Source organism: Lagopus leucura, unplaced genomic scaffold (assembly GCF_019238085.1).
Source record: "Lagopus leucura isolate 7727_CA_CO unplaced genomic scaffold, USGS_WTPT01 Super-Scaffold_100001, whole genome shotgun sequence".
In the NCBI taxonomy this organism is placed as follows: Eukaryota; Metazoa; Chordata; class Aves; order Galliformes; family Phasianidae; genus Lagopus; species Lagopus leucura.
The window spans coordinates 21,676,744-21,698,818 of record NW_024962262.1 but is presented as its reverse complement, the minus strand read 5'-3'; the positions used below and the strand labels follow the sequence as shown (position 1 = coordinate 21,698,818).

At 35.9% G+C, this 22,075-nt stretch overlaps 1 protein-coding gene across 5 annotated transcripts in view; it reads left to right on the top strand.

Annotated features, from left to right (window-relative positions):
• The window catches only part of PCDH9 (protocadherin 9), a 681,046-nt gene that overhangs the window by 125,159 nt on the left and 533,812 nt on the right, over positions 1-22,075 (top strand). The gene's annotated exons all lie outside the window — the stretch shown is intronic.

Below are 22,075 nucleotides of genomic sequence, written 5' to 3'. Positions count from 1 at the left end.
ATAGTAGGTAAATTCTTCCCATCTTGTCTTTTCTCTGCCAGTTTTGCAATCTTTCATTATTCCAATTGCAGTTCAGTTGCAATGGAATGTATTTTTTTAATAAGAGACTTCAGAACCACTATAATCTGGGGCTAAAATGTTTTTATCAGAGTTAAATTATGCCCCTCTACTTAAATGAGTAGAATTAATTATACATTGGTAAATCCTCCACTCAAGCAGAATTCAGAATACTGAGAATGATATAAAAACCACTGTAAGATGAAAAAACTATGCATAACAAGTTACTGATACTTAAGAAGACTGATAGTTCTGCATATGAAGTAAACAACAATTTCTGATGTAGCTGATTTCATTTTCAAAATTTCAGCAGTATTCTTCTGTTCAATTGATTTTTACATGGTACAGTTTAAAAGCTGGTTTTGTTTCTCTTTGCTTGCTTAGTAACAAGCATCAGTAGACAGCAAATTTCCAATCACTATAATGAGAAATGTCACAGAAACACACAATGCAAGAGCACTAACTTTACATACTGATTGCACTGGATTTTGAAGGAAGAGGAAGGAAAAACGAAATAAGAGAATGGAATAACAGAATGATTTTGTGAACTACTTGATAATATCCTTCACATTTTATCTTTATATGAAATAAACCACACAACAATAATGAAACTATCAGTGGTGCATAAATGTCGTTCTCCACACCTCTACATCATCTCTTGGGTAAATGAAAAAATTCTAACAGGGAAAACCACAGGTAAACTGTGCAAATGGTGAACTGTAAATACAATGTTTAGGTCATTTCGAAAAAGAAGTTTTAACAAACAAAACCAGTTCTGTTGAGGTAACTCCTCCTTCAGGCCCACTTACAAGCCTCCATCTTTTGTTGTCACACCTCTGTGAGCTGTTGCTACTTACCATGTCCATAGAAAACAAGCCCTATAAAAACAATGCAAATTATTTTATTCTGGATGAGCACACATAATGTTCTTGCAAGTGAGTCAGATAAACCTACAGAAGAGGAGAAGTGGGAAAATGCTCCTTGAGTGAAGGGTAGCTTAGATGACTGCTTTTGAGTATATCTGACTATTGAGTTCAGGTAGTTCAGGTACAAATATGAAAAGAAAAAAACAACAACAACAACAACAAAAAATATTTGTTTAGTGTTCAGGTGCATATGTTTATTATTCTTACAGAGTCATTCAAAGCACTGAAAGTGATGTATTTACATCACATTTGTAACTTTGGTGCTGAAAATGCTTCTTCCTTTTCTTTTTAGTTTAGTCTCTACGATAGATATTGCTTTGTTAAATATTTTCTGAAATCTCTGAATAATTAAGGCATAAAATAAGTGATTTAAGAGCAAAATGTTGTTTATAAAAGTGCACTTGTCAGTGTCGGGGAGGTAAAAAGAAATAATCCTGCCGTGACAGTAGTCCCTCAGGAAGACCTTACCTTCCTGATATCATCCATGTTTCTTGTGGTTCAGAACACTTGTTAAGCTGAAAGGGGGGAAGAGGAGTGCATGACATTTAGACTTGTTGTAACATAAACCATTTCTTATCTCTTCCCTCAGTCCCTCTTCTCTGCCTCCCTTCTGTTTCCATTTACAACCTCACTATTCCTCCTGCCTCCTGGGACCACAGCCTTAGTGTAATCTTTGTTCTTCTTGCTTCCCTCTGCATATCTGAGACAAACTGTTTCTCTCTCTCTCTTTTTTTTTTTTTTAGTCACACACACACACAAAATCCACATTTCCCTTTTTTATTTATTTATTTTTTTTTAACTTCTAGAAGCATCATTTCTTCTTCTTCTCCTTTTTTCTTTTCTCCGAAGTGAATATTTTTATATCTCATTTCTATCTGTCTCACAGTTCCCATATCGGCCAGCCCATAGGGCTAAAATCCCAGGTGACACTACCAGTTCTACTTGTTAAACTTTTTTTTGTCATAAAGTGAACATTGTCCCATTGGGTTATAGAACTGAAGTCCTTTTCTTCCCTGTTTACTAAAAGACAATCTAAGAAATTATGCCAGAATGCACTGTTCTTCCAACCTAAACTGGTTCTCAGTAAGCCCAGATAGCATTTCTATGCCACTATCAACTTCTAGCTCATTTCACCCACAGTTGTTAGCAAACTTGACATGATTTTCATGTTAATTAGATGCTTGGCAGTCTAGGTTTTCATTTCTCAAATTTGTTAATCAGCCAAAAGTTCTTTTTTTGGATTTTCCAAGAAGCACTGATATCTTAGAAGAGCAGTCCAACATGCACTTTGCCTTATTTAGATTTAAAACATGAGCATCTCTATGCCTAAATCCCTTGGGGATCTGGTCTAGCTAGGTGCTCTGTGAGAAAGCTTAACACACACTGACAGCACAGAGTTTAGCAGCAAGTAGTCTTGACCACAGCCACTTACATTCAAAACACATTCAGAATATAAAGTAGTGCTGTCTTTCTTTCAGAACATTTGCCCAGGAAATGACAGATCTGGGAGGACCAGAATGATGCTAAGTTCCATTATGAGTTTCACCCGGAATTCTGTTGCTTCACTTCATTGGAAGAATATGAACAACAGTATTTGCATATTTTGTGCAGTGTTTTGAGATCAGTTGAAGAGAGCTGTTTAAAAAGATGAACAAATTTTAAGAGAAGCTTTGAAGCATCCAGAGTTTTACATTAATAGTTCTGCATTAATAGTTTTGAGGTGCAAAGAAATGCTGTTATAAATGGCACCACTTATGCCTTGTATTTTTCTATCTATGCAATCACCAAGCAAATGCAGTAGTTAGATATCTTATTGCAAGTCCACGTGGGAGAGCTAAAAGTATGATGTTAATGCAGCTAAATTAAGGACCATTAAGCCCTTGTATGGAAGCTCTTATTGAGAAGTAGAGTGCTTAAGAGAAGATTTTTTTTTTTTTTTTTTTTTTTTAAGTAATTTCTCTACATTAACTTCATAGCTTCAGTTGATTCATCACAACCTTTCCAACAGCTGGCAGTCCCAAGTGATACCAGTTTTTCACAAAAGTAAATCTTTGGAATCAGACCCTGTGATGGACACAGTGGAAAATCACAGAGAACAGCAAAAAAAAATAGCATGATAGTATAAAGCAGTGTATGCCTGCCCACTCAAACTGGGTGCTTGAGCTCAAACTTGATGTTTACAGCTGAAGTAAGCACAAAAGTCTGTGTGGCACAAGCTTTGGTAAGAGGATATTGGAAACTGTGCTATGTGAAAATGCTGTTGTGCATCCCATTACTCCATGCAGAGGTTCCCAAAAGAATCATTTTCTTTATGTCTATGGTGCTTCTTCATGCTTTATTAATTTTTGGAGGGATTCAGCTTGGCTACTTGGTTGTCACTTTATTGTCCCAATAAATATCGACTCTATGTAAAGAAAAATATAAAACTGCCAGATAAACGAAACCATATCTTATACTCTAAAGTCAATACAAGTTCCTTCTCTGTCATTAACACAGGAATTCTGCAAACTTTTCAGCAATGATAAGGCCACATCATGGACATAAATGCTGATACTTCTATGCTCTGGAATCACCAATTTTATTTAATAATTAGATTTTGGTTGTTTTCAGCTTTCATAACTCACTGATTTCAGTGGCTTCCAACTAATACATTAGCAATCTCCACCTCCACCCCAAACCACAGCATTATACCTAAAAGTTTGTGAAGGTAAGCATAACTGTGTCAGTTTCCACCTTACATTTCCATTCTTCAGTCATATATTGTTTTGCTTATTATAATGCTTAAGTTAATAGAGGAACAACCATAACGATGATAGAGTAAGAAACAAAAGCTTCTATGTCTCATGTGGAAAATAAACAGAATATTTTCTCATTCTAAGAGTTATCACATCTATGAAGGACAAATGTAATACTAGTTGTTACTACTGTTTTTAGGTTTTAAAGGACCTTAATAACTTCACTTCAGTGTTTTAGGAGCATCACAACCTTTTTTTTTTTTTTTTTTCCAATAAACGTCTTCTCAATTAAAAACATTAAAAAATTAAAATCTTCTGTAGGCATTAGATAGGTTTCATTTCATTTGCATAGATGATGCTAAATAGATTTATTAATGTAATTTGGTCACTACTATCTTATAGCATTTAGCTAGGCATTAAGTGTAGACAAACAGAAGTAATATTTGAAAGCATTTCAGTTTAGGGTCATATAATTAAATTTTGATGCTGATCTTCACAAAAGTATCTACCTATGAGGGATAAGCATGACAGTCTTCATAGATAGATGCCATATCATGTGCATTTACTTTATCACAAGTTACAGTGAACTAGGGCTTGTGCTTTTTTCCTCTTCAGCTGTGCATTTTGTTGTTAAAGTGCACATAGACTTGCATTTCCCATTTAGAGAGATCAATATTTCCTGCCCTCCCACCCTTTATTTCTCTCTGCCCACCATTTTTCTTGTCAGATTGTGTTCCCCATTGCTGGGTGAGCAGTTTATGAGAAATAAACCACTGAGGCACATCAAAGCTTATAAGAGGGCCAGGTCAGTAATCCAGTAGCTGAGTTTTTCAATCCATTCTCTTTCAAGTAGCTTATTTTAAAAGATACAACAGAAATAAAACATTATTGTGTCTCCTGTTGATGTTTAACAAAACTATAGAAAGACCTTTTGCCTTAATAATGCCAGTGACATGCATTTTATCTTTCTAATTATTTATTTATAGCTGACATGAAAATGCTTCCCACTAGACATTGCTGACTGCATGAAACCAAGTTCTGCATTGCCTTTGTGAGACTTTCGTTATTATAACATGATTAAAATAGTACATTAATTATGCATCTTGCTATAAAACTGAATACAGCAGAGGAAATAAATACATATTAATAATATATTAGCTATTAAATTGTATACTTGTCATTTGAATGATATACAAACTGATACATCTTCAGTTCATGAAGACCACCATTCATGGACTTCTAAGTCCATTTACATTTCACTGCCATGGAAGGAGAAAGATCACCTTGTTGTGCAGATGAGTACTCTTGAGATTAAGTAGCCAGCACAGCTTTATTGTCAGGCTAAAATTTTCACTAAGATGTGGTAGTAGCATAAAGCATATTGGCCACTAGGATAAACCATGTGCAGTCTACTTTTCATCAAGATAAGTGTTTGAATTTATGAACATTAAAAAGGAGACACCTTGAAACAAGAACAATTCTGACTTTTTATTTTTTGTTTCCTTGTACTGCAGGAAGGCAGACTTTTATACTGAAGAGAAGCCAGCTACATTTTGCTGCACTGGTGAAATATATTGTAGAAATAGATATTTAAAAGTTCTTATAAAGTGAGTCGTGATTAGATTGCTTAAAGAGGAGATTGTAAGACTGTATGTAAATAAAGCATGTGAAGAAATTATCTAGGAGTAATGCAATGGGTTCCAAAATCAGCACATCAAGGTGTCATTTCAGTTAAAGGACAGAGCCAATAGATTACAAAGTGCAACTGCAGCCGATTAGCTGCAGCAAACTTTCATTAAAATAAAACATTTACTTTCTTTTGGCTCAAGCTAGAATAAAAATAAATTTGTTTAATATGAGAGCTGCTTGGCAAGATTTGCTGTAGGAAATTAAATGTGCCTGGGAATGTTCATGCCAGTGAGGTCAGCTGTCATGGAGTGACCTATGTCCATATTATTAAAATCTGCTAGTTGACTATAGAAGGTGAATGCAGGCAAATTGCCAGTGGAGAACGCTGTTAACTCCTAAAGCTTGTCTAAGATATAGATGGGAGAGGCCTGTGTAATTTAACAAGTGTCTGACTTTCAGTCCTGAGCACTTGTTATTTTACAAGTAGTGGTAATGTTGTTGAGTGAGTGTCCAGAAAATAGAGATTTTCCAACAATTTTTGAGATAAGTTCCAAATTTTAGTTCCATCCTTAAATGTCGTATGTATAGCTTCCCTCTTTCATTGAGTTGATATATTAGATATATTCTAATTCTAATTTTGAGTCCAATGTGAAAGATAGGGAAAGTTAGATCTTGTAAGGCCAGCTTAAGACATAAAAGCCTTCAACAGTCAGCTACGTATGGATGTGTTTTCTCATTGGCTTATTATTGAACTAGAACAAATGAAAAACTTCAGAATAGGTGTGGAGTCTTAAAAGTTGTTTGATTAAACTTATTTAAAAGTTATGTCAGCTAAGATGTTAAAATAATTAATATTAACAATTTCAATAAAAGAGCAACAAAAATAGAATACTGTTGGTATTAATATGCAGCTCTAACTTGGGATTTGCAATAGATTTGAAAACATATAAAAATGGAAATAATATTTTATGGATTGCGAGTGAGAAAGAGTCAAGCACAGTGTCATGGTCAGAACTGACTTTTAGGTCATCCGGCAGTCAGCAATAGAATGAAGATATCTCAAATTCCACATTAAACCTCTATTCACTATTATGGCACCAGTGGTTGAGCGTATAATTTATTTTTTTCTTAGATAATTTTCTATCTGAAGAAAACTGTGGTTCAGTGACTATTGAAGTCATGCAACATGAACATGACATCCCTAAAGTCAAGAGGTCAAAGCAATATGTGAATTTGTACTAGACTAAAATGGCTTTCTTTCTTCCTGTCTCTTGTTTCTTGCATTTTCATATCTTCTATGTTTTCTCTGATTGAAGGTAGTAGATTACCCAGTCAATAAAACTATCTGCTGAAAAGGAGATTCACCTGTATATAAACGCTTACTAACAAATATCTTATACATATATTTAAAAAAACTTTCAGTGGAAATAAATCTGTTTATAATCCATCATTATCGTTGCTCTTGAAAAGGCAGTTTTTGATTTTTTTTTTTTTTTCCTAGTATCTAACCTGCATTTCCTTTGCTTCAGGTCCACAGAGTCCTCTTCAAAATCAGTTCTCCAAGTCCATTTCTTTCCCTTTTATACCAACTGTTGAAGTACTTGAAAATCACTAATGTCTTAACTGTGGAAAAGCTTGACTACTGCATATATTAAAAAATGAATCTATTCCTTCTTTCACCACTATTCGCAAACCTTATATCAATTTAATTAAGACTTAGCAAACATCTTTACCATTTTTCTTTGAAAATGCGTTTATCTTCTTTCCCTTCTAGAAACACTTTGTTCTTTACAGCAAACAAGAAAAAAAAAAAAAACTGAAAAAAACCCAAAACCATTGTGATGTTGTACTGCTGTACTGTTCAATTTTTTTTCACTTCGAAGCAGTGTTGCACAATTATATATTCACTGTTTGCTTTGTTTTGTAAAAACCCTGCAGTGATTTCTATTAGAGAAAATGATATGCCTGGCTGTTGCATGCTTTGGCTGCTTTAGGGCAGTTCATAGTAAGTAGGTTTGTATTATTATTATTGTAGTTTTCTGGATTATTACAGATTATTATTTTTCCCTCTTTTTTTGTATGGAAAGTTAGAAGTAATTATACTCCAAAAAAAGATGATCCCATAGCATTTCCATAAGGCCCATATGGTGTTGCTTGTTAACCTCATATATGTATAACATTAAATGTATAATTCTGCATATCAACAGTTTGATCAATTACTTTGCAGTGGTGCTCTGGCAGTGTTTTATTTTCATAAATGCATGCAAATCCTTCTGTTTAAAGCATAAGATTTTCTTAACTTCTCCAAACAATCTAATGGTGTTGCAGCTCACAGAGCACAAAGAAAATCAAACAATATCAGAAGATAATTCCTGCTCAGCTATAGAGATGCTTTCCTTGTTTAAACTAACTCTTCAGCTTACTTTGGTAGTGTTTATATTTGTAATTACAGCACCTCCCAGTGTTCCTGTAAGTTATTGATTATGCTGCACTCATCCATCAAGGCTGATGAGCTGTAGAGAAAAAAAGGCTTGACACTTACAGTGTATTTATTTGTGGGGGAGAAGAAGTTGGAGCCATATCCCTGAAGCTTTATAAAACCCTTTTGGTTCCAGAAATCTCAGAAATTTCCAGAAATCTGTAAATTTCATTGAATTATACCATTTTTCCTGGCACTGTCACCAACTGCTCTTGACATGTACATTAATGGAAAAAAACAGTCTCAAACATGAATATTGAAACCTCTGTCTAATTTCAAATAGAAGTAGTTCCAGTTTTATCTCAAGACAGCACAGTTTTGAGAAATCTTTTGAAAATCGACTTTGAGAGGAAGTTATTTGAAATTTGCTAAGATACCTGTGCTGAAAAATATTGCAGGGTCTGTATAGACTAACTGAAATATCTTCGTGAAGCTAGGGAAAGAATAACTGAAGTTTGATAATATGCATACCTTTGGTACTGATATGAATTATGTGACGCTTGTTTCATAATACAGAGCAGCAACATAGTGTAAGCTCTAGGAGTTATAACTTTTGTAGAGGCAGTCATTTATGAGTTATGAACTTAACGAGTGTGTTTCCCTTGGGATTTGGGGTGATTCTTTCACTCTCTCCTCAGTTTGCATCCAGCTTTCTTTCTCAGTAGCGTCTGTGGCTTCTAGTCTTTATGTGTGTGGTTAGGGCACAGATATTTTTCGCTGAGCAACATGATTACATGTGAAAACAGACGTGGATGTGCACATGTATACACTCTCTGTCTAGCAACCATAGAAGAGTTCTCAAATCTGTCTAATGATAAAATAAAAATGCCATGCAAGAGAAGTCACTGCTTTGGGATTTCTTCATACTAGTTCTTTGACATTACACCAAGGCATTACAACTCAGGCCCAAAATACAAATGGAGTTTGGAGTGAAAAAGGAGGAAAAAAGCAGCCTAGCAATGTAATGCAGTGAGCAAAGTGTTATTCTGAGAGGTACTAGCAGCTATGTAAGGAAACAATGGTGTAACATTCTTCTTTCATTTTCAGTTCTTGCTTGTTATCTTCCACGTTTACATGCAATCCCCTTTCGTGAATAAGATGTGCTCTGATAAAGGAGGTGATGATACATGAAGTTGTAAAGTAACAAAGTGCAAAGCGATCATTGTCCTCTGCCTATCCTCACTGTGTTTTCACACCATTAATGGTGTAACTACTAAGACTTGCACTTAGGATCTCACCTTTGTGCTTTCTGTGGTAGTGTCATATTTGAAGTGTGATGGCGCTTGCTAAAGCACTGCAAAATATCAGGTAATTTTCATAATGCTATTCTGAACAGACACATCGTATTATTTCTCATTGTGTTGGTGGAGAAAGCAAGGTTAAGTGACTTGCTTCAGCTCAAACAAGAAGTCAGTGATTATGATCAGGCATTCATATTCTCGGTCTTTGAACACAGTTTACTTGAAATAACATCGTAATATTAAAAATCACTTCAAATTTTGCCATTGAGAAAAATTGCCAGGCTTTAATAACTAATTTTAGAATTGTTTGCATTACCAAGTCACTTCTCTGTGTAAAAGTTTTAATTCTCCTTCTGCTAGTATTGAAATTTCTGTTTCAGATTCCTTCTCTTCATTCTCTTTGCTTTGTTTGTTGTTGCTGTTGCTGTTTTTTGTGTGTTTTTGTTGTTGGTTTGGTTTGTTTGTTTGTTTGTTTTTCCCTTCAGAGCTCTTTTATTCATTCTGCATTCCTAAGCACTTTGCTCTCAATGAGACACTGTCTTTTTGTAGCAGTTGCCAGTTCCAGCCGGTGGAATTGTAATCAGAAAGTACCCATGATAACTGATTTATCCCCCACAGAGACCACACATAGTATGATGGTCTGCACTTACAAAAAGTAGATCCTGTCCACAGCTCAAGTTTGCAGCATGAAGTGCCAGAACAGATGCCAGAAGAATATACTTTGGTTTGAGCTTTGTGAATGTAATAATGTATGGTGAGTAATGCAATCTCCAATGATGTTGCTGCCTGTGTTTTCATTATTCGAAGAACAGAGGATCAAGCTTCAAGTCCACAATGTGGTAATTTCCCCCAATACCTAATTTAATGGAAGTAATTTCTATTTACACCATATCTTTCATTTGAGAAGCTCTCACACTATAAACATAAATTAATTAAGCTTTATGCTCTTTCTGTGCAGCATACATAGACTTAGGAATAGTGTGGTTTAAACATTATACTGGTGTTGGGAAATTCTTCCTTTCCACATGCTCTGGGCATATTCAACACATGCATCAAATGCAAGAACTGGAAAGGATAGTACAGATAGTAGGGCAGATTATTTCTGCCCTACTGCCTTCTCAGAAGTCTAACTGAGTAAATTTGGGGTATGTCTTCCTTAAAAACATTTTCCAAATATCAAGGTAGTGGTTGTGTGCAGGTATAGATCTCCTAAAGGGGTTGGAACAATAACAGCATCTCCACTTGGCACCACCTTCTATGGCAAATACTCTTGATACAGCTCTGTCCAGTTAGATTAGTACCTTTTACATCTCTCAGTGTAGGACACAGAGCAGCCAGTTAAAATCAGGAGTTTACAGTTCTAACACTACTGATAAATGTATTATAAATGAAGATAGTTCTTCTTTTTGAAACCCTGTTTTTTAATTTGCTGTAACTTGTGGTTTTGTTTGCCAACATATCAGCTCTGCTCTGAATAATCTATTACCTAAAGTAGTAGGATACTGTTCCTAACGAAGCAAACTGTCAGTGGGAGTAACAAAGAAAAGGATTATAAGGATAATGTCCAGAAAATGATTAACTGCTGACTTTTAAGTCATAGTGCTACACAACATACGTTGGGTCTGCAGACTGGAAACGTTGCACTAATTTTTAATGGCTGGATACCTTGTGCAGTTTTCCTAATAGGTACTTCTTCTCTAAAGTTGCATGATTTCCTACAGTGAAAAAGAATGTAAGTTAATCTACCTAAAGAGAGTATATCTTGACATTTACCCACCACTAAATATATATCCTATTTGGATACTACCTATGCAGTTTGGTTTACAAGCAAATGATTTAATTAATGGATCTTAAAGCTTTCTAGGAGGGATGTAGAGGACTTGCTGCTTCAGCAGTGGTTGCTGAAGGCATTTTGACCTCCTAAACTTAGAACACACATAGTGTTACAAGATGAATGGTCCTTATGTTCTGGCAGTGATTTCTCTTTCCCTTCTGAGAAGTGTTTGCATGCTCCTGCAGCAGATCAGGCTGCTTACTAATCCTCAGGGAGGCTGCAGTGATGCTGCCATCTAAGGAGATACAAACTCCTTGGGTCTCAATACGTAGGAAACATGAGATGCTCTTCCTTCTGTGGTTGAATAGTAACCTGGTACAAATAACCTTCAGCTAGAGTATGAGGGCACAGTGGAAAACCTTTTTCTTTATCTTTTTTTCTTCTTTTTTTTTCATTTATTTTTTTTTCCTTTTCTTTTTCCTATTTATTTATTTGTTTGTTTGTTTGTTCGTTTGTTTATTAAGAAAAGCAGGATACGTTCCAATGATTTGATGTTCTCAGCCATTAAAAGTCACCATGGATTTAATTCCTGAGGCTAACACTGAACCACATGGAGCATTTCAGAGGCCTAGAAGCCACTGATATCTAAGACACAGAAATGGGTTTCAATGCTAATATTTCTCAATCCATACAGGTGAAGCTGATCTTTTGCTTTCTTGAAGATTTTTTAATTTTAATTTTTACAGGCAGCAGAAAGCTAATTATTATGGCTTTCAAAACTCTCCTCTACTATTGTCTGATTTGATGTTCCAGTCGGCCTATTATGTGTTGTTAGGCTATGTCAGTCGTCTTGCTACTTCTAGCTATCAGAAGGAACATCCAGGGGCAGGAAACATCCCTTAGAAGCTCCAGGGTTGTTTTATAGTCAAAGTCAGTCCACCTACCTAGTATTACTATAAAAGTGATTGCAAGGTACATTTGTCTCGTTTCTTTGTAGACTCTACCACTGGCCTAAGTTGTCGTAAATTAATATGACTGGTCTGAACAAGGGTTAGGCAGGTTTGGGTATTGGCTGTTATTTCTGTCACAAAATGAATCCTCCAAGGTAAGTAGAACTCAGAAAGGAAAAGAAATTCCTCTGAAGTCCTGTATCTGCATGTATGATCTTTGGTGAATTTGAAAAACACAGCAGGGATCTTTCCAGAAGCTTTTGCAAATTCTTGTGGTTTTACTAAAGCTGTTTCTTCAAAGTTCTGGAGCTTCCTGAGTAAGCAATTTTTTTTAGTACCCACTGGATTGCTTTTTATTGTATGCAAATTCACTGACACAGATTGTTGGTAGCTGAAAAAGGGGAAGTCTTTTTGTTTGATTTCCTTAACTTCTGCTTTAAAGTTACTACAGTCTGGGTGTCTATGCTAAGTTTAGTTCCTGTAGTGGGTAAGCAATACTGTTAGGATGAGATGCTTGCATCTGTCAGAAAGTAAATTTAGTGTTGTAATTGTGCCATGTAATACTGACTGAAGTGGTACAAAATAAAAGGAAGAAACTAAAAAAATCCAAGAGGTTATGCTATCTAATTCTGCAATTGATTTTGAATTTAGAAATAGAAATATGCGTTGTAATCTTGATTCTGTTCCACCACCCCAATCCCCATCCCAAAGAAGACTACATTCATTCTATTGAAATGTGGAAAGCTGGAAATTCATTTTTAGACTATAAGAGGAAATGAAAAGGACTTCAAGATTTATAATAGAATTTCAATGTCTACTTGAAATCCAGGCTTGAATCTAAGGGCAGTCCTTTCAAGGAGCTGAATTACATCTGTGTATAATTTAATAAATGACCATTGTAACACAAGTTTTTGTACTGATTACTTAGTTCAATTACTCTAAACAAAGAATGCAACATTTTAATAGTCTCTGAAATAAATCTAGCCTAAAAGGATTGCAGAAATGTTGGAAAGATTAAAGACACTTTTATCCACAATTGAATGATTTGAAGCCAGACTCACCTAAAAGGTCATCCTGTATATCAGTATCAAGGTTACCAATTTAAAAAGCTTAATGACATCTCTTAGCTGGTGGTTAAAATAGGTACTTATATTTCGGCATAAATGATCACAAGTTACTGTATGCAAAGAAACACTTAGCCACAGGTAGAGGTTAAATAGATTAATTGGTAGGCTTTTACTTCTATTTACAGATACTCCTATAAAGGGTTGGATTTTTCAAAGAAAAGATAGATGAATTAAACCACAATTTAAAATGAAACATTTATTTTTTCCATTTGAAATAATCAGGTCCCTCATTAGATGGCAAAGCAAGTTCCCCTAGAAAGCCCAGTATTTCAAGACTTAACACAATGTTCCAAAATTATTTTTCCAATTCTTTTTTTTCCCCCCATTGAATACAGCTGCTTTCATATATTGAAAGATTTTATTTGCTCAGTAAATCTCTAGGTGCCTGTGTTTTCATGTTGTAGAATCATAGAATTATTTGAGTCAGAAAGGACTTTTAAAAGTTGTCTAGTCCAACTCCTTGCAACGAACAGGGACACACATAGCTAGGTCAGGTTTCTCAAAGCCCTGTCCAGCCTGACCCTGAATGTCTCTAAGGAAGGGGCTTCCACCACAACTTGTTCCAGTGCTTCACCACCCTCACTGTAAAAAATTTCTTCATTATATATAGCCTAAATCTCCCAAATTTAATTTGAAACCATTTCCCCTTGTCCTATCACAAAAGACCTTACTGAAGAATCTGTCCCCTTCTTTCTTATAGCTTCTCTTTAGATACTCAAAGGCCACTGTCAGGTCTCACTGGAGTCTTCTCCAAGCCGAACAGCTCCAGTCTTTGCCTGTCCTTGGTAGGGAAGTGTTCTTTCACCCTAGATGTTTCCTGTATCTTTTGTATAGTTTCTTTTGTGTGTCTCAGTTCATCTCCCCAGCTTTTTCAGAACCACCAGCAGCAGCCTGCCTGCCTGCCTTCCCTCCCTCGCTCCTTCTCTTTTCCTTCTTCCTTTCCTTCTTTCCTTACCTCTGTCTCTTTCCCTCCCTCTCTCCCAGAAGTTAGCCTTAACCAGAGTAACATGCTAAGGCTGAGAGGACAGGATACAGCTGCCTCTAAAAGCCTGTCAATGATGCTTCTTTTTAAGTGACAGGGAACTGCTAGCACAGCTGCACACTAAGGTGGATTTACACTTTCACTATTTTTTTTTTTTTTCCTCCATATGAGAAATTTCTCAAAAGCTGTATAGAATAATGAGTTAACTGCTGATGCATGAAACTAAGTGAAGACACTACCTTATGCTTAATGGCAGTCTATGGACAGCCCTGTGTTTTAGAGCCAATTCTTTTTCTGGGGAGACATTGTTGAGGTCAAATATGGGGTTACTCTCTAGACTTTACAGGAAATTTGAGGAGTCTTAACTTCAGATCTGACAGACCGAGGGTAGGAATGTAGTGAGTTAGCATTAAAGGTACAGCTTGTATCTTATTTCCTTTAAGCACGTAATTGCTTCAATTTTGATAGCTCACACAGTACTGTAGATATCAGAAAAGCAGTTAATTTGGGGACTTAATTTATGAGTTATGATCCATTTTAACATTAATTTTCTTTTTTTTTAATAAAGCAGAATTTAGTGGCCTCAGTGACCATTGTGCCCTCCTTTCCCAGTACTCTTCTTTTCCCTGCAGGGTCCATTAGTTACTAGTTTCCTCCAGCATGAGAAAACCAAAAGGGAATAAGGCAAGGCAGCAAGCCTAGAAAGACTGCAAGCTGATGTTTCTTTGCCTGCTTACTTCTGCTTTCCTTTCTCCTGCCTATTAAAGTTGCTGCCATCACTCATATGGCAGCTATGGTTGGAGGAGGGCAGCTGGGGCAAAAGAGGACTCAGGCAGTAAGAGCAGCAAAAGCAGATGCTTCTGGATATTTGTTGCTGTGCTTAAAAATGCCATGTTAAAATCATATCTTAACATTGTAGATAAAAAATGGTCGTCATGTCCTTTCCGTAGTGTCAAGCTAGGCTGGTTGCAGAAGAATCAAACATACGTTATTTGACGTGATAAAGAACCTCTGTCTAAGGTACAGGCAGGAAGAAGAGATGCACTGGTTGGTAATGACTAACTTAATGCTAAGGGCTCAGCATATACGTAGTGAGGATAGATGAAAGAGGCTTGAGTTGCATCTGCCTGCATTTTTGCTCAGTACTGAATGGTCTTCTAAACTGAAAGTGCATCTTCAAAATTGAATTTTCTACTTGAAAAAAACAACAATTAACATAAATGCATTTTGCAAGGAATTGCAAGCAGATGATTGTATTATATTATTTTAATTCCACAACATTGTTACTGTCAGAAAATCTACTTTGATTTATATTTACAAATTTATCTTTAATACAGTTATATTTTTCTTTACGTTTAACTTATTTCTGATTTGTGTTCTTGTGCTACAAATTGTGACAGGAAAAGTCACCACCTTTAACTAGGATAACGATTTCATTAAAAAAAAGAATCTACTACTGCAGAGATCAAACCCTTTGGCTTGTAAATAAGCTGGGGAAAACACTGTCAAAATGATTAAAAGGTCTTTGAAAATGCAATTTTAACAATCAAAACCAAATTAACTACCAGTTAAAATGATTTTGTGCATTAAAAAGTGACTATAAAGTGTGAAACCAGTAGCTTCATATGATGTAAGTCCATAAAAAGGAAACATCAAAGAAACACACAACTGTAAAACGCTAACAAAATATTTGGAAAATTAACTGAAGATTGGCCCGTAGGTGACTAGAATTTGTGGGAATACAAGAAAAACTGTTCAGAGCAAAAGCTGTGAAGCAAGATAAACAGCAAGAATTTATTTGAAAATTCTTTTAAAGAGATGCTCTAACTCGATTTAAATGAAAACACTTGCTTTGGTGACTTAACAAATTGGGATGAGTTGGTAAGAAAACATGAAATGTCAGATGCTTTGACATGATAGAAAATATCACCTTTCAAACACCCAGCAGAATTTCAGAGTAGCTTCTAATTTGTTACTTTGCCAGTGCTGGGAAATGATTGCAGTATTTCCAAATGTCACCAGAGTAGTTTAAATCATGCCATACACAAGTGAATTTCTGAATATTCTTGTGAGTGTTTCCGACAACTGAGTTCCTCTCACTTCGGCAATTGTCTAAGCCAGAGTCTAAATACCTCACAAACCCATCGATTGGTTTGGGCTAAAGGACTTTAATCACTTATATCACAGATTATGTTTGCATGCTCAGTACTTTGATGGGAATGAAATCCTCTTGTTAAGCTACTGTTGTGCTGAAGTCCTGTGTGCCAAAATATCTGCTGATAAAATCTCCATCTCTCCTGTGTCAATATATGCATACAGCTGTTCATGTAGTGAGGCTTCTGGGTTGTGAAAAACCCTGTCTTTTGCATAATTTCAAAGCAGATATTCTTGCTCTTGAACCCCCTTCCTACTATCTTTCTCACGTTAAGAGGATGGACTCAACCTCTCTCTACTCACCTCATCTGCCAGAAGAGCTTATTGTTAAAACCCCTTGGTTTGTGTGCCCGTATAGAGGGAGAAGTAGCAAGGACAGATGACATTCCCTGTTCCTTAACTCTCCTGAAAGAATTCGAGACATGACATGACAGTACATGACCTTACTCCTACTCCATTTGGAGCACTTGACTCCAGAAGTGGGAGGAACTGTCTTAGGGATAATCATGGCGCGATAGGCTGAACTATCTGAGCTGTGGGTTTTACACATCCCAGTCTCTTCTCTTTGCTTCTGACTATTTTCTGCATCTCCTTGTTCAGGCTGCTGGCTTTTGCAAAGCTATTCTTAAGCATTTAAAACGGAAGGAGAGCCTGACAACGTAACAGGGATCTACCCAATCCTTCTTTGAGTGCCAGACAGACATGTCATCACCGAGAATTGCAAATGCTTAGTCCCTCTTTATTTCATCCTGAGCTAATTAGTACTATGATTAGAAGAGTGGCTGCAGGCCATGACTTGCACTGCCTTTACCAGTGGTGGAGTTAAACCAATGTAACTTGAGAAACTGTATGCTTTACCATTAAGACTCCTGTGAAAAGGCAACTTTTACTGGTATGTGATAAAAAAAGCAGCATTGTTTTTCATGGAACAGCCTTGCCTATTGTTCTGGCAATGTTAGATCAGATAGTGAACCTGCTGAGAAGCACTGAATGGGATTTGTTGGGGCAGCTGCCTCATATTGCTATCCAGGTAAAGGGGAAATTGTAAAATCTGACAAGGTTAAAACATAGAATTCCTAGAAGCAGCCAGCACTAGGAATAAAGTGTAGGTTTCATATGGAGTAGCATTTAGTGATAGAATTAGAGGGAATGGCCTCAAGTTGTGCCAGTGGAGGTTCAGGTTGGATATTAGGAAAATTTTTTTCTCTGAGTGGTCAGGTTCTGGAACAGCTGCCCAGGGAGCTGGTTGGGTAAACTTCCCTGGAGATGTTCAAAAAATGTTTAGATGTTCTCCTAAGGGACATGATTTAATGGTAAAACACTGGTGGACAGTTGGACTAGATGATCGAGGAGGTCTTTTCCTTGTTGATTCTATCATTCTGTGATTAATTCTTTTTTTATTGATAAGTCAAGTACTCAATAGGGTCAAAGTTTTTCTTATTTCAAGGAGTTGGCCTATACTTTTGCTTGAAACAAAATAGTGAAACAGCTATCTCAATTATTTACAGAATGCTAATTTTATGCTTATATGTTGGCAGAAAAGTAGAATAGCATTAATTAGTCAGAATTATTTTCTAACACAAACATGTTTTCTCCCTTTGGCTAGGACTATATTAGTAAAGAAAACATCCAGGCCCCTCTCTGGTCCTCTGATAATGCAACACAGTTTGCATCCTTATGGCTAAAGCCTCTCCTGTTCTTTTGCCCTTGTCTAAAGAATAAAGTCCTGATTTGTGCTGCCAGTTGGAAACCACTACCGGTTTCTTCTGTTTCACATGCAATACTCAGACACTACCTGGCAGATGCTATTTGGCATGCTTAAAAAGCTATGGGAGTGAGTGAGCTACCAATTGAACACTTTCGGTATAATCCAAATACTGAACACATAATTGCGTGCCAGTGCTTGAGCCCTTGTGTTTTGTATTATAACTGTAGAGAGAGCCTGTTGTAAATGTCATACAACCAGTATGCAGGGCTCATGCTGAAGGAATAGCTAAGTACACCTGTGCTGAGCACGGAACTTAATTACTAGTCATCTACATACATAAATAGTGCCATACAATATTTTTAGCTTAAAAGACTGTCCAAACATTGAGATGGGTTACTTAGGAGGTTTGAAAAACCCATTTCTGCAAATGTTTAGGTAGGTTATATATACCTGTTAGGCAGGTATCTATAAAGAATACTTAATCATGCCTCACACTGGGGAGATAGCCAAGTTGATCTCTTGCAACCTAATCAGCTTTGTATAATACTGTGCTTTTATAATGCTTCTTTGATGAAAGTTATGGCAAATAAATTACAAATCTCTCTTGTATTAAGTAAACAGTTCCTCTGTTTGTGTGCATTCACTGACATGGACTTACACAATAGTAAAAAACAATTTTTTTTCATCTCAGAAATATTGATATTACAAAAGATTCCTTTGTGTACTTTGATACTGAGATTTAGTCTGTATCTAGAAACTCATCTGTAGTCATGGATGTAGAGTACATTTTAAGAACTAAAAAATAAAATTAGAAATACATGTGCACATTTTTTCTTTGATGGTTTAAGAATACTCAGAGACATTTCTTGTTTACTCAAAATTCTTATAGCGATAAAAGAAAAAGCCACATAAACATTTGATTTCCTATATAACTAAATATAAAAATTTCTTATCCATACATGGAAATCCCTTGATGTTAATCTCTTCTCCTAATTTCTTGTAGTCCCTTTCCCCCAGTAGCATTCACATAGTATTGTCTCAGGATACACAATGCTAAGAATTTAAGAAGTGTTTCTCTCTTCTGTAAAAATATTAGTATTTCAGGCTGTCACTAATATGAAATACATTTACAATTAGTACATAGAATGAGTATTTTTTGCTAAAAATACGAGCTATCATGAATTATGTCTTATGGAGGCATCATTTGAAAACTCAGTTGTAGATTCAAATAAAAACAAAGAATCCTTGAAATCCTACGTACCAAAATCATAGCAGAAATCATGAACATTCATTTTTGTGTTAAATATCTGACACATTTTCTTGCAGTTTTTCTTTAGTGAGCATGAAAAGTTAGAAGCTTATCAGGTGGCGTTTAGTGGTTATAATACATTTGTTTGGACAGATGTGCTTGTAAAATTAACAAACCATCTAAGTTATTAACATAGTTCAAATAAAGCTTGTTTTATCTGTGAGAAGGAGACTGATTCTTTCTTCATCAGACTTCCTAGAAGACAGACATTATTATTACAATTTATTGGGTGCCACTGTTTTGTGTGGATTGTGATTGCTGGTTCTCCTTGCTTTTTTTTTTTTTTCCTTGATATGTTTATTTATAGAGGAGTTATGAGACTGTGATTGAAGGTGGTAAAAATGGTCCCCTTGGGCTTGAAAAGTGACTGACCCCAATCAGCAGGGCTTGTTGTCAATGATGCTGGCATCTATTCACGAGTGAGTGGAAAGTAGTTTCCTGTCAAGTTTAGTTAGGATGTTTTGTTATTTTTTTTTTATTCCTTTTTTTTTTTTTTTTTTCTTTAATTCAATGTCTTTGTTATTATGTACAGTGTGAGTCCTGTGCTGCCTTACAGATACAAAGAAGAAAGCCTACTTTTAAATAGGGATACCATTATAGCTAAATTTTGGTTCAATGGAGTTGTCAGTTAAGAACTTTCTATGGATGATGAGGACAGATTTCTCCAACAGTGAGTCCTGTCAGGGACCTTTAAAAGTACAGACTTATGATTGTGTTTCCCATCACAGTCCAGTCTCCTTTATCTTCTGCCTTTGCTGTTTGAAGCTAACTGTGATTGTGTCTTTGCACAATATGTTGTACAGATAATATCTGAGGCTACGAAGGTGAAAGAGAGAGTAGAGATGTGTCTGATGATGGCGGTTCGATGAAGAAGTACAGAACATGCCTTTGAAGGATATTTTTTGATTCTTAAGTGAAATAGCCAAGGGGGAAAAAAAAAAAAAAGTGCAGTTTTCCATGCTGGACATTTATTTACTTTATGATTAATAAAAGTAAATGTGTGATTTTGTATGGCTTTTTGTTTGTTTGTTTTTAATTTGTTGAATATATTTAAAAAAAAAAAAAAAAAATTGTTGAGGGGATTGGATCCATGTTTGACAAGACGTTATTACCCCTGTCCAGGAGTGACTTCTAATTTCCTTTCAACATTTCTTCTGTAAAAAAGTCCATTTTCCTTTGCAATATTTTTCTCAGTATGATGGTCTGGCATTGACCCTTTACTTTTGATAGAACCAAGCAGATACAGTTTTCAAGTAGCCATTTTATTTCTTGTTGTTGCTTGCTATTGTTCCTTTTATTGTTCCCGTGGTGAATGACTTTAACTCCTGTCATTTTCCCCCTCTAACTTCTACTGTAGAAGAAAAAAAAAAGAAAAAAGGGAAGGAAATTACTGGAGGAGAATGACATTTTTCACACTTTTTTGATGGTCAGAGAATTTATTAGAGTGCTCTTCTTGACAGGATGGTTTCAATTGCAATTCAAGATTTGTTTCAGATCTGAGTGAGAGCCTAGATCTGACATGGTGGACAGAGGTGGCTTTGTTTAAAATCTTCTCCCATAAGGTATGGTATTAGTTTCCTCTTTTGGAAGATTGCTGCTGGTTTTGGTTATTAAAGTGTTCTGAGACAAACAGGATTTTATTGTAGCAGTGACAAATGTTATTACTAGCAAAAGAGTTTAATTAGATACCACCTTGCTCATAGTGAGAGGGGCAAGGTCTGAAGTGGTTGCAATATAAGTTTTTTTCAGGATTTTTGGCCCATTTTTACTAGGATTTTTTTCTGCCTTAGAAAATGCCAGAACACTACCACATGCCAGAGGATTGCTTTTGTTTCCTGCACATCCAGAAGCAACTGTTTCTCTCTCTCTTCGTTTGCTACCTTTTGACACGCTTACAGTGAGGAATGATTGAATATCTGATTAACATCACGTAAGAAGCATTTTTGCCCAGTTTTCTGACGAGATGCCGAACCAGTCCAAATCCCTTGAGTCTTATGCAGGAGGTAATCCCACGATCCAATGTCAGCATAATCCCCCCAAGACAGCTTAAATATTTGTAGTTCTTTCTTAAATCAAGAAATCCCTTGAGGTTTATACCAATCCCAGTTTAAAAAATGACTTGACCTGAAAACCCTGGAGGAATGTTTGAAAGAGGTTGTCTTGCCTCTGGCTTCTTGGCCAACTTGCTCTAATAAGACATGAATAAGATATACAAGGTCCTAATTTATAATATGATATGAAAATTATACATCCAGTGAAAGGCTAGGGGGAAAAAATAAGGGATGGCAATGGTGATAGAGACAGCATTTATTGTGATTACTAGAAGGGGCCCTCAGTGGGCTGGGATTATTGTACTTTAAGTGAAATTGATTTTGTTCATGATTTGATTTTAATCTAGTTTAGATGAATCAAATTCTACAAGGAACAGATATTTAATTTAGTACATTAGGATGAAAAGGACATCAGTTCAGAGAAGTTTAATGCGTATGATGTGATAAAAGCAGTATCTGATTATGAGAGGGTTTTTTTTTTAATAATAATTCCTTGTTATTTCAGTATTTCTTGAATATATTTTTTTCTCTGCATAATGTTTTTATTAAATCCAGCCAAGATTCTAGTCTCTTTAATGATATTTAGGCTGATTGCCTGAGCTAAAACAATAATAATAAAAAAAATTGGAGGAGGAAAGGGAAGAAGACAGAATTCCAGACTTACACACTGATTTTTGCTAGATATCTGCAGTTGGAACAAACAGAAGATCCTCGCTTGCCTCCTGGGTACTTGCTGCAGGCAAACTCCTTTGCAGAACGAGTCATAGCTGTCTTGTTACAGACTGCAGTTGTAAACAGAAAGTCTGTAGAAACCAATCTCCTGCAATTTTCCAGTCTACTGTTTTCTAATCTAGGGGAGTTGGAATGCTTTGCAATTTGGAAGTTGGTTGCTGTTGAAGAGAGGTCTCCTACACTTCAACAGTCAGTACCAGATGGATCTGTTTTCTTAGCTT